Here is an 11,140-nt window from a genome sequence, read left to right as displayed (position 1 = left end):
GTCGAAACACTAGTCAACCCGACGACTCCCATATCGCACTGCGCACCTACGCTGTACCGGTATCCTTCTTATCTAGTTTATGCTCATATTAATAGCAAACAACAAAAGTAGAAATTATATGCATAAGCATACCATGAACGTATACAAATACAATTTATAGCATAGTTAAATAATAAATATTAAGAATTATCTGATTTTTGTGTCCTTTTAAAAGGTTGTATTGATAAAGGCCCATCACCTGAAACGGGCACAATTACTGACCAGTATCTACATTATGTTTTGAAATTTACGGACCCTTTTGCAGCCTATTGAGGGCAAGTACTTTGCTTAGGAGAGATCTTGTAGTTCTCAGTAAATTATAATAAGCATTCTATCAGATATTTAATTTAACGACAATAATTTTATGTGAAAAATAATTTAATATACAATAGTTTATGCTTTAATTAGTTGTAGAGGATGAGTCTCATATGAAGTGTTATAGAAAACGAATATTCCAAGGCCGCCCCTGGAAAGGGTACACTAAGGGCCCAAGATGGAATTACTGGTGTCGATTTCACCAGTGAATTTCGTTTAGTTTGCCTCAGATCTACAAGATTTTGTTGAAGTTCTTGGTGTACTACTGCTCTCAGATTGCTCATTGACAATCCAAGGTTACACTCAACGTCTCCTTTAAAAGCAGATTCTTTGGCTAACTCATCAGCTCTCTCATCATCAGCAGCTCGTTTAAGGTGCTCCATATGTTTATATAATTGTTGCATGGCCCGCGTCAGAGATGCCGACACTGTTGGCGGTAATGAACCTTATACCCATCCTGAGGTGGTAGCTAGTGGACCTCATACCCATCCTGTGGGCGGTATTAGACCTCATACCCATCCTGTGGGTGGTAGTGGACCTCATACCCATCCTGTGGGCGGTATTAGACCTCATACCCATCCTGTGGGTGGTAGTGGACCTCATACCCATCCTGTGGGCGGTATTAGACCTCATACCCATCCTGTAGCCGGTAGTGGACCTCATACCCATCCTGTAGGAGGTAGTAGACCTCATACCCATCCTCTGGATGGTAGTTGAATCCATATCCATTTCCTGAACTGTAGGTGACCCCATACCCATCCCTTGAGTTGCATGTTGTTGTTGTTTTAGATTCAGCTACTCAGAACAATAAGTTCCAGTAGCACGGGCTATGGTGAACCCGTAAGTGGAGGCTCTTTGGAGCCATTATCTGTATCAGTGCCTGATACTAGAGATGTGGCGATGGATGGGGTCTTCATGATGGTTTTCAGCCTGGAGGGCTGGCTATACCAGTTATGGAGCTTGTGGGGTTAGTGTAGACCTCTAGGTTTTTCGTTTTTTCTTTGCCTGCGACTTTGGCTGAGCAGTGCTGTCGTTAGAGTTTGGTGACGTGGCCTCCATGAGGAAGTCTTGAACCGTGTTGGTGTCGTATTTGTGATGCGGCGGTGGAGCTCCTACTATGATTTCCTCGTCTGAGGAGTCCGTAACTTCCGTAGTGGGCGTTTTTGTCTTTCGCCTCGCAGCCTTATATATAGGTAGGTTTAGGTGTCGTTGATTGGTGGTTGTAGCTATTTACATTCTTGTAGAGCCACTAGTACGCGTAGCGTTTCGGGCAGGTCCCTGGAATACGATCCCCGCCGCGAAGAATCGTTGTTACAACCAAGTACACATTTTACTGTTGAGTTAAACAGAGGCTACAGTTAAGGATTTGCGCCCAGTAAATCCTCCCCGGCCAGGATACGTTTCATAAGAATCCCCTCCCCCCTCCCCCCCCCTCTCTTTCTCTCTCTGCTAGGTGAACGAAGGCACTAAAGGAAAGGAAACGTGCCCATCCGTTTACGTCCCAGCCGGAAATCGAACCGACGATTCCCGATTATGAGTCGAGGACAAAGACAACTCTACTACAAAGCCGCCATGATTAAAGAAAGATGCACAGGTTTCGTAAGTGATTGCGTAAAGGCTTGACGAATCATGGTCCAGGTTACCTGTGGGCTTAAACACCAGTACTCGGATTCACGAAGCAGTTACGCAAGCACCTAAGAACCTGTACATCTTTTCTCAATCTTTGGCGGCTTTGTTTACAATTATTAAACAGTTAATGAGCTCCGAAGCACCAGGAGGCTGTTTATAACAATAACAACAGTTGATTGGCAAGTTTACATGCTTGTAAACTGTTTAATAAATGTAACCAAAGCCGTCAGAGATTGAGGAAAAAGGTACATGTTCGTAATGATTGGGTATGTTCCATTAGGTGAAGGAAAAATCGTGCCCAACCGTCTTTGTTCTTCTCGGGAATTTAATCTGGTTCTCGGTTGTGAGGTGAGGACGAAGATCACTGCTATGTACATTCTAGTAGAAATATGTAAGACCGTTGGTGTTTGACGGTGCCCGTTGGTGTTTGACGGTGACCGTTGGTGTTTGACGGTGACCGTTGGTGTCTGACTGTGACCGTTGGTATCTGACAGTGACCGTTGGTGTTTGACGGTGACCGTTGGTGTCTGACGGTGACCGTTGGTGTTTGACGGTGACCGTTGGTGTTTGACGGTGACCGTTGGTGTTTGACGGTGACCGTTGGTGTTTGACGGTGACCGTTGGTGTTTGACGGTGACCGTTGGTGTCTGACGGTGACCGTTGGTGTTTGACGGTGACCGTTGCTGTCTGACGGTGACCGTTGGTGTTTGACGGTGACCGTTGGTGTCTGACGGTGACCGTTGGTGTTTGACGGTGACCGTTGGTGTCTGACGGTGACCGTTGGTGTTTGACGGTGACCGTTGGTGTTTGGACGGTGACCGTTGGTGTTTGACGGTGACCGTTGGTGTTTGACGGTGACCATTGGTGTTTGACGGTGACCGTTGGTGTCTGACTGACCATTGGTATCTGACAGTGACCGTTGGTGTTTGACGGTGACCGTTGGTGTCTGACGGTGACCGTTGGTGTTTGACGGTGGACCGTTGGTGTTTGACGGTGACCGTTGGTGTTTGACGGTGACCGTTGGTGTTTGACGGTGACCGTTGGTGTTTTGACGGTGACCGTTGGTGTTTGACGGTGACCGTTGGTGTTTGACGGTGACCGTTGGTGTGTGACGATGACCGTTGGTGTCTGACGGTGACCCGTTGGTGTCTGACGGTGACTGTTGGTGTCTGACGGTGACCGTTGGTGTCTGACGGTGACCGTTGGTGTTTGACGGTGACCGTTGGTGTTTGACGGTGACCGTTGGTGTTTGACGGTGGACCGTTGGTGTTTGACGGTGACCGTTGGTGTTTGACGGTGACCGTTGGTGTCTGACGGTGACCGTTGGTGTTTGACGGTGACCGTTGGTGTCTGACGGTGACCGTTGGTGTCTGACGGTGACCGTTGGTGTTTGACGGTGACCGTTGGTGTCTGACGGTGACCGTTGGTGTTTGACGGTGACCGTTGGTGTCTGACGGTGAACCGTTGGTGTTTGACGGTGACCGTTGGTGTCTGACGGTGACCGTTTGGTGTTTGACGGTGACCGTTGGTGTTTGACGGTGACCGTTGGTGTCTGACGGTGACCGTTGGTGTCTGACGGTGACCGTTGGTGTTTGACGGTGACCGTTGGTGTCTGACGGTGACCGTTGGTTGTTTGACGGTGACCGTTGGTGTTTGACGGTGACCGTTGGTGTCTGACGGTGACCGTTGGTGTTTGACGGTGACCGTTGGTGTTTGACGGTGACCGTTGGTGTTTGACGGTGACCGTTGGTGTTTGACGGTGACATGATTTTCGTAAACTAAGGCGCCAGAGGGTCACAGGCGACGGCGGGGGAGGACCAAGACCGGCGCCAGCCCGCTGTCTGCCTCTATTTTAAAAACTTGCCAAAAACCTTTCCTTCCATGGCGGTTTGTTGGCCATTTGTTCCTGTCAACGACCCTTCCACAACCAATGTTTACCTGTATTCAAATTAGCCTAATTTAGTATATATATATATATATATATATATATATATATATATATATATATATATATATATATATATATATATATATATATATATATATATATATATATATATATATATATATATATATATTATTGACAGAGCTCGGGTGCATGGGGGACTTGTGTAAAACCCTCGTAGCAAACCCACTTACGAAGAAATACACAGAGCTTTCTGTCCAGGGGAAGAAAGATACAGGCAGCATGGGGCGTTAAAGTTTATTGAAGATTTAAATTCTGCAGAACATGTAAATATATAAAGTAAGAATTAACAGTAACAATTGCAAGTCCGAGGACTAGGTTTAACTTAAAAGGTACACCCGTAGTAATTATGAGACCTTAGCCTATAGTGACATGGAACTAATTCTGCAGAAAACGTAAAGCATTAACTGGTACTAGAATTAAGGCCGAATGCAAATGTGAGTAATTATATAACACTAGGATATAACAGGCAGGACACAGAGTAACTAATAAGTGAGAGACCACATAACACATAATGTACCCGACCAAGAGGCCGGTAAGACCTAATGAATAAGGAGAAGGGGTTGACTACAAGTAGGGCTTACTAGCACCTAGACTGGGCAAAGTATTAGCTGCGGACAGCGGGACACTTGGGGACCGGCGCTGCACCCCCACCGCAGGCCAGCGGCCGGACCCCCCCCCGAAGGGCGAGTGCCAGCTGGCCGCGTGAGGCACTCAAAGTGGCAGAGCAACAACGTCCCGCCTGACGTAGGATGTGAAAGCGCTACTCCTCCACCTGCCGACAGCCATTATTTCTGAAGTGGCGAGCCCATCCCGAGACAGCTGAGTGGCCCTGCCGATACGGAAGGAATGCGGCGCGTAGTCATCTGGAGGCAAGCCTAGCGCCGAGAGGGCAGAGCGTAGGATCTTGGAGAAATCTCGCCTGGTGACAGGAGCGCCTGCGGCGTGTTTGAATATGGGCCCCGGGCGCAGGCCCCTGAGATTAAAGTATTTAGACAGGGCACGAACCGGGCAGTACTTGCTGGAAGGGTTCGCTCTCAGGGAGAGGGTGGGCGTGCGCCCTGCACTGTGCTTGTAGGTGTTGAAGACGATATCTACTCCTGCCGTCGTAAGTGATACCTGCTCAAGGTTGAGCGTGTGTCGTCCATGGTCCACGTAAACCGCCTCACCCGGGCGTAGGCAGGCGTGGAAAGCCAGGGAGAAGAGCGCCCTGTAGCAGGACTTCTCATAGGCAGAGTTACATACGCCTCCCAGTGCCCGCAGCAGGCGATGCAGGAGGCTCCTCGTCACTGGGAGACGCCGCGCAGGGGCCCGCTGTGCGGAGTTACGTGCCCCTTTGAGGAGTTGGGTGACCAGGAAGTGCCGAGTTGGGTCCCTCCTACCTGTAGCTTGCAGACGAAGGCGATGGCCGCTAGATATGCGTGCAGAGAGCGGTAAGCCAGGCCCGCGAGAGCAGAGATTGCAGGAAGTTCACCAGAGTCGGAGGTGCAGCATCGAAGGGGCCATTCTCCTTGCCGCCCTGCCAAGACGTAGGCGGCGTACTCCACCCACTTAGCCCTGTAAGTACGCCTCGTCGCTGGCTGCAGGGAGTTGAATAGGGTCCTCACAGTTGCAGGGTGAAGTTGCAGGGCAGGAGGTGCGCAGGAACTGTTGTCGGGCGTCTCGGCGAGGCCTGCTTCTCGCAGGAACAAGGGCGGCAGCGTCTGTAAGCGGGAAAGAGCATCACAAACCCCATTTAATTTTCCTGGGAGGTGGGAGGGTAGTAGTGTAATGTTATGGATGAGTAACAGCACTGCCAAGGGCCTGACAATTTGCATTAGTAGTGGGCACCTAGCAGAGAGTGTGTTGAGCACGCTTACCACTGCACTGTTGTCCGATTTACACACCAGCCTCTTATTGGCCAATACCGGGGCGAAAAGTGCTATGCCCATAAAGAAAGGGTAGAGCTCGAGCAAAGCAATGTTGAGCCGACCCCAGACCTGAGGCCAGGTTCCCCTGAACCAGGCTGCCCCTAGCGTTAGTCCATACCCCTTGGAAGAAGCATCTGCACACATTGAAAGTGATGGGGCGTTTCCCCACCCGCCATCTGGGGGAAAAACTGTTACTCCATTGAAATCAGTGAGGAAGGAGCGCCAGGCGACGAGATCGTGCTTAGCCTCCGCGTCCAAATGGCATAGGCGCGAGGGACGCTGTGGGCCTCGCGTAAGCGGGTGCAGACGACGCAAGAAGGCCCGTCCTCCCGGGATTACCGCGGTGGCGAATTGCAACTTCCCGATGATCGCCTGCAGATCTCGGAGAGGGATGCGCTCCTGACTCATCGCGACTTCGACCGCTGCCGTGTACTTCGTTCTCTTGTCCTCTGGTAGTCTTGTTTCCATCCTGTGAGCATCAATCTCCAGCCCCAGGAACGTGAGGCAGGAGCACGGGCCCTGCGTTTTGTGAGGTGCCAAGGGGACCCCCAGACGCTCGCAGAGGGCAGTGAACACCCTCAGGCTTCGCTGGCACTCGTCGAACGTGAAACTGACGAAGAGGAAGTCGTCCAATACCTTCACGACGTCGCAGACCCCGTACTTCTCGGCGAGGATCCATTGCAGGGCACTGGAGAAGGACTCGAAGATCCGGCAGGAGGGGGCGGCTCCCATGCTGAGCATCTTCTCGTAGTAGTACTTGCCCCCATAAGAAAACCCCAGCAGATGGTAGTCGCTCGGGTGTACTGGGACGATCCTGAAAGCTTCTGCGATGTCGCACTTTGCCAGGTGAGCCCCCGGGGACCGGCTGACAACCATTGTCACCGCGTCATGGATAGACTGGTAGGTGACGGACGTCGATTCCCGTGGGATGTTGGCGTTCACACTGTCAGGGGAGTAAGGGTAGCTAAGGTTGTGCAGGAGGCGGTACTTGCCCGGCGTAGACTTCTCCCTCAGAGCTATGGGTGAACACTTGAAATTCTTGAAAGGGGGGACTTCGTAGGGGCCCGCGATGCGTCCTAGACTCAACTCCTTGTCGAGCATGGGCCCGACGATGTGCGGGAGGTCCGTCGTAGCCTGGGGGTTGCGTGAAGTAAGGGGGGTTCGCACTCCTTCAAAGCCGAGAAGGAACCCCCTTCTGAAACCCCCCACGACGTAGTCTCGCAGGGGGTAACCCGCCAGCAAAGCGTCAAGGGCGTCGGCGTCCACCGGCGTTGTTACTGCCGGCGCTCTTCTTAGCCTTGTCCCGTGGTTGTCTTCGTGGGCGCTGGTCATGGGTGGGTCTGTCGCGTAAGTGGGCTGGGGGGCACGAAGTGTAGGCCGGGTGCCGCCCACGGCAGCGCGGGCAGTAGTGCTGGAAGGCGCAGGAAGTAAAAGTGCAGCCGGGTCCTCTTGAGTGGTAGGCAAAACAGTAGCCCGGGGGGAGCCCTGCGGCCCGGGCGCTAGAGAGGGAAAGGGCAGCCGGCCGACCTGCCTCCTGTCTGCCTGCCTGGATAGCGACGTGTGCGACCCGCTGTATCGAGCGGAATTCCAGGTCCAGCCTGTAATCGAGCCAAGAACAGTCCGACCTCTCCTTGTCCCATCTGAAGGCCTTGTCGTACCACATCCAGTCGTTTTTGAGGGTCACCTTCATGGTCTTGACGTAGCGGGTGTAGGTGAGCAGGGCCTGAGCCTCGGCCGGGTGCTTCTCTATGTAGAGCGTGGCATAAATGTCGAAGCCGTGCTCCCACTGGGCTGGCGTCAGTGGCATCAGCTTCTTACCAGACGCCTGGGGGTCAGTGGGGGGCGCGAGGCGTGGCTCGTAGGGCCCTGCTTCTCGCTCATGATTGAGCAACTCCCTGAGGTCAACATACTTTTTAGCCCAGATCTTTTCACGGAGGGCCTGTGGTACGTGTACGCCCAGGAGTGGGATGGTGGAAGCCTGGGGAGCCCGTAGGGGTCCCAGCCAAGGGCTAGGAGGAGGGGAAGCAGCGCTCACCCTGGGAGACTCACCATAAGAGGACGGGCTGGAGGAGCTGGCACGGCGCCTCGACGAATGCCCCCTGGCCCTGTATCGTGGGCGACGCTCAGAGGAGAAGGGCGAGGGGGCTGAGGCGGCCGGAGCAGAGGTGGCCAGGGCAGGGGCGGCCGTGGCACCTCCTCCGTCGCGGAGAGCCGCGCCCGATGGGGGCCCACGTGCTTGCGCGATGAGGGCCTGCAGCGTCGTCCAATCATCTGCTGAAAGCGGTGGGAGTTGGGTCACTGTGCCACCCGTTGCTTTGCCCGAATTGTGCAGCTGAGGAGTGCGCCCGGTGTCCGTGTCCGAGCCAGCCGAGGAGGGCTCTGTAGAGGGTGAGGCAAAGCGTGCGGGCTTGGTCCGCGCCCTGGCCGGTTGTGTCCGGGCTCCACTACGTTGCTGTCCTCGCGTTGACGCCGTCCGAGCCCTCTTCCTTGTTGCAGATGTAGGGTGGTCCGTCTTCTCGCCACTGCGGAAAGGGGGAACGTTAGTGACAGCCTGACTAACCTGGCGACAGGCAGGGGGAAAAAACCCGACTGCCGCCCCTGCTAGCATACCATAACATAACATAACATATAACATACATAACATAACATATAACATAACATATAACATAACATATAACATAACATATAACATAACATATAACATAACATATAACATAACATATAACATAACATATAACATAACATATAACATAACGTATAGCATAACATATAACATAACATATAACATAACATATAACATAAGATAAGCAAACATAACATAAGCGAAGTGTAAATTGTGGGAAAAAAATTTTTGTAATAAATACGAATCATAATTGCGAGTCCAACCGTAGCAAATTTAACAGATAAGCAGACGTAGGAGGGACCAAGGGGACGGTTCCCACGGGCGGGCCCGGGCCCCACAGGCACGGCTGGGGGGGGGGGGCGGAAATGGCATATAGGTCCGAAGAGAAGATAACGTCGCCGAGGCGCGCTGGACGGCACACCACCCGGCTGAGAAAGGACATAGGCCCAAAAACGAGAGGCGACAATCGTAGAATGGGATGGAAGAATGCGGAAGTAAGCGGGCGAGACCGAGTAAACAGGGACCAGGGGGGGGGGGGGCAACCGATAAGCCGCGGCTCGCGCACCGCTGGCCATACCTAGACATACTAATTTACTTAATAACTCTGCAAATAGCACATCCTGGCTGACTTTACTTAATAATTTACTTAGTAAGGCTGCAATTAGCACATCCTGGCTGACTTTACTTAATAATTTACTTAGTAACTCTGCAAATAGCGCATCCTGGCTGACTCTACTTAACTTACGTAGGAAGTCTGCAAATAGCCCATCCTGGCTGACTACTTAATAATTACTTGGTAACTCTGCAGATAGCACATCCTCGCTGACTTTACTTAAAATTTAATTAGTAACTCTGCAAATAACACATCCTGGCTGACTTTACTTAATGACGGAAGGCAAGGAAAAGAACAAACATACTGAACACAGCTACGCAACAATAAACATGCGGCATGTGCAAGCATCAGCTGACGGAATAAATTAAGGTAGGCTGATTGGGAAAGGGAACCGTGGTAATCAGAAAGCAGGGGGCATGTTAGTGCTGAAACGAGAATAAAGAAAGGGGGGGGACCCGGCAAGTGCAGGGCCAGAGGCATAAAGCAAGAGGCGAGGGCCCACAACTGCACCTCGCGCGTCCTGGCTGCCTAGAGGCCACAGCGAGGAAAGGGGACACTAACTGAAGACACTGCCAAGGAAACAAAGGATGGCTGAAACAAAGAATAACGTAAGCTAAAAGTAACAAGTCGCCCTATAGTAAACAAAAATGTTTTTATAACAAACATAATGGATGCACGACACAAGTGTAACCAAATAGTAACAGGGATGAATAGTGGAGAATGGGACATTTCGCCCTATAATAAATAGAAACACTTAATGACAACCATAAATGAAGCACATCACAAATGTTACCAAATAAGTAAGAAGTATTAAATTGTGTTAGGCTAAATGGAACATATCGCCCTAGAATAAATAAACCAATTTTACATTAAGCATCGGAGGAAAGCATAACATAAATAACCATAGAAGTAACGTGAATAAACTGCAATAGCCAAGCATGAACTACTGTAACTACCTATGAATCTAGGCAAATTGCCGGGCCAGGAAGCGAAGCTAAAATAAGGGCCCGCGAAACTGCAAATAGCACAGCCTGGCTGACTTTACTTAACAAATCTAGGAACTCTGCAAAACACTTCCTGTCTGACTTTACTTAATAATTCTAGGAACTTTGCAAAACACATCCTGGCTGACTTTACTTAAATTTCTAGTAACTCTGCAACGAGCACTGCCTGGCTGACTTCACTTAATAATTTTCTTAGTAATTCTGCAAATAGCACATCCTGGCTGACTTTACTTAGTGAGGCAGGCAGGGTGACATAGGCAAGCATACTGAACACAGCAACGTACAAATAACCGTGCGGCAAGCAACGCACCAACTGTCGGGTAAATTAAGGAGGCTGGTTGGGAAAGGGAGTCGAGGTAACCTAAAACAGGAGGCATGTTAGCGCTGAAATGTAGAACATAATTATGAAAAAGGGCAGGCATGTCACGTGGGATCTGCAAGTACAAAATAAGGGTATACAAACGGCGTGGATATATAGCCATTTTACATTAAGAGAACGGAGGAGATGCATAACATAAATATAACCAAATAAGCGACGTGAATAAACTGCAAGAGCCCAGCGAAAGACTAACTACTGAGGAAACTAGGCAAAATGCAGGGCCAGGGAACGTAAAGCAAATTAAGGGCCCGCAAATACTGCAAAAGGACATCCTGTCTGACTTTACTTAATAAATTACTTATAACTCTGCAAATAGGACATCCTGGCGACTTTACTTAATGACGTAAGACAAGGACAAGTGAACAAGCAAACTGTGACACAGCGGACGCGAAGGTTGAACGTACGACATGCACAAGGCTACGAATGCCTGAGTAAAGTTAGGCTGGGGCAAAGTGAAACCGAGGTGATCTGAAAGCAAAGGCATGTCGGTGCTGAAATGTAGAACATAAATATGAATAAGGGCAAGGCATGTCGCGGGAAGTCTGCTAGTACATGATAAGAAACCTTCCAAATTTTTATTTCACACCAAGTGTGAGAAAGACTTAATATACAGTGTCTTAAGGAGGCAGAGAATGGGGATCATTAATATACGACGTTCCCGA

This window comes from Procambarus clarkii, chromosome 1 (assembly GCF_040958095.1).
Source record: "Procambarus clarkii isolate CNS0578487 chromosome 1, FALCON_Pclarkii_2.0, whole genome shotgun sequence".
In the NCBI taxonomy this organism is placed as follows: Eukaryota; Metazoa; Arthropoda; class Malacostraca; order Decapoda; family Cambaridae; genus Procambarus; species Procambarus clarkii.
The sequence above is the reverse complement of the archived record's forward strand: the minus strand, read 5'-3'. Positions refer to the sequence as shown.